The sequence below is a fragment of the Siniperca chuatsi genome, linkage group LG10 (genome assembly GCF_020085105.1).
Source record: "Siniperca chuatsi isolate FFG_IHB_CAS linkage group LG10, ASM2008510v1, whole genome shotgun sequence".
NCBI lineage: Eukaryota > Metazoa > Chordata > Actinopteri > Centrarchiformes > Sinipercidae > Siniperca > Siniperca chuatsi.
The window spans coordinates 202501-205000 of NC_058051.1; the positions used below are offsets into that span (position 1 = coordinate 202501).

Sequence of the window (2500 nt, forward strand, 5' to 3'; positions counted from 1 at the left end):
CATCCCGGCCCCCCTGCTCGGTGTGAAATCCCCCGTAAAGCCCGCAGCCGAGGCCGCAGAAAATACCGACAAATAGGTCGCTTCATGCTCTTTGTCACGGAGACATAAAACCTTACCTTCCGCTCAGACTACTGCCCTCCCCTCCCCCTCCGCTCCGACATCTCCGGCCTGGCAGACAGACGCTCACCGTCACGCTCTGCAGAGACTGCGACCACGGTAGACCACCAGAACACAGCCGAGGGGACTGGATGAGCGGAACCGCAGCCTCAGACTGAGCCCAGCACCCCGGAGCAGTTCAGCACCCCGGACAGAGCCAGCCGAAGGTTCAGCACCATGGACAGAAGCCCCGCTGCACTGCCTCCTGCCGGAGCACGGGAGAGCTGCAGCCGGCCGCAGCGCACGGAGGGGCCGCCCTGCTGCCCGGGCCGCGCTGCCTCGGCCCGGTCCGTGGGCTGCTGGGGGCGGACACGGCGTCAAGACTTCAAGAGCCGCCAAGCAGCTGGAGGGTGTGGAGGTGGAGGAGCTCACCACACACACTCCTCAGGTCAGTAAAGCAGCCAGCCCCGTAGAGCCAGCTCAGTGCAGTGGAGGCGGCACCAGACCGGTACCGCTGCTCACCAGTGGCTGCAGACTGTTTAGAAACTATATATATCCACGGTTAACTACATGAACCAACTGCTACTGCTGGCGGTCTTGGTCATCTTCAGTCATACACCTCGGGGACAAACTCATCAGCCAGTCACAGTACAGTTCGTCGCTGCTCTGGAGACCAGCCAATCAGAGAGCACAGCTTTGTGCCTGTTTCCCGGATCAGCCAATAAGAACAGGAGACAGTTGTCCACAATAACAAAAACAAAACTCTAAAAGGTAAAGAACAAAGGAAAAGTGTTATTAACAAACCTTCCTTCAAATATAAACAGGTACGTTTATCAATAAATTCATTTTACTGTTATTTATATTATTTTGTATATTCACGATATGACCTTTTTAAAACATTTACCAACACACATCAGAAATAGAAACATGCGTGAACGAGTTCCTCCTCATACGTCACCTCTGCCTGAAACGTCTGCAACACTGATGCGACTCTGTGCAGTTTAATAAAGAGTAATAAATAACATGAACTCTGTCTGCCCACTTTTCTGCATCGCTTATAATTTAAAACACAGAAACTGCTACGTTTATTCGTGTTTGTTCTACATGTGTGTATATACACGCACATGTGTAGGTATACGTATATATACAGTATGTATTCATGTATATTCTGCACATAACCACCTACTTCATGTATATAAAGTAATCTCTTACATTAATCATTCAGCACTGTCGGATTCTGGTTTACAGTTTAAACGCTTTGACTATACAGACATCTTTGCTTTTATACATATTTACACACGCACCTATATTTCCCGCCTACTTGTATGTAGGTGTACTTATGTTTACCTGTCCCTGCTGTCCTTTAGCGGTGTGTCTGCCTTCCTGCTCGAAGGAGTCTGCCGGGGACTTCTTCTTCTGGCGGCGCCGCTGCGTCCTGGTCTGCAGGCTCGGGCCCCGCTGGGTCAGCCTGACAGCTGCAGCCCGGCCGGCAGAGAGTCCGCCTCCACGACAGCTTAGTGTGTCCGAGCACCGGTCTCTTCACTTGGGACGGATTCGGCCCCGGACGGTAGATCCACGAGCGAGACCATGTCCAACAGGTCCCTAGAGGCCGGGTCGGCCACAGAGTTCTTCTAGTGCCGGGAGACTTGTGTTGAGAAGGTGTAGCGCAGGTCTGACATGTGACAGGGGACACACTCCTCACCTGACAGAGCGCCGCCGAAGGCCTGAAGGGCTTTCAGAGCCTTCTGGACCTGTTTCAGAGCCTTCTGGACCTGTTTCAGAGCCTTCTGGACCTGTTTCAGAGCCTTCTGGACCTGTGGTCAGCAGACAACAGGTCCAGGCCTCCTGTCCCTCCCTCCGAGTCCCTCCGGCTCCAGGACCCTCTCCACCGTTTGCTGCCTTGATCCCGGGGCAGGCAGACAGACAGGCAGGCAGACAGACAGGCAGGCAGACAGGCAGACAGACAGGCAGGCAGACAGACAGGCAGGCAGACAGCAGACAGGCAGGCAGACAGGCAGACAGACGGACAGGCAGACAGACAGGCAGACAGGCAGACAGACGGACAGGTAGGCAGGCAGACAGACAGGCAGACAGGCAGACAGACAGGCAGACAAACAGGCAGGCAGGCAGACAGACAGGCAGGCAGACAGACAGACAGGCAGGCAGGCAGACAGACAGGCAGGCAGACAGGCAGACAGGCAGACAGACAGGCAGACAGACAGACAGGCAGGCAGACAGGCAGACAGACGGACAGGTAGGGAGGGAGGCAGACAGACAGGCAGACAGACAGGCAGACAGGCAGGCAGACAGACAGGCAGGCAGACAGGCAGACAGACAGGCAGGCAGACAGGCAGACAGACAGACAGGCAGGCAGACAGGCAGACAGACGGACAGGTAGGGAGGG

General features: G+C 55.0%; 1 protein-coding gene across 1 annotated transcript in view; it reads right to left on the reverse strand.

Annotated features, from left to right (window-relative positions):
* The window catches only part of myt1a (myelin transcription factor 1a), a 16457-nt gene extending 16360 nt beyond the window's left edge, over positions 1-97 (reverse strand). Inside the window, 1 exon segment of the mRNA XM_044211454.1 lies at positions 1-97. This exon segment is cut by the window's left edge and continues 74 nt beyond it. The gene's annotated coding sequence lies outside the window, so the exon portion shown is untranslated.
* Between the last annotated feature and the right edge of the window lie 2403 nt (positions 98-2500).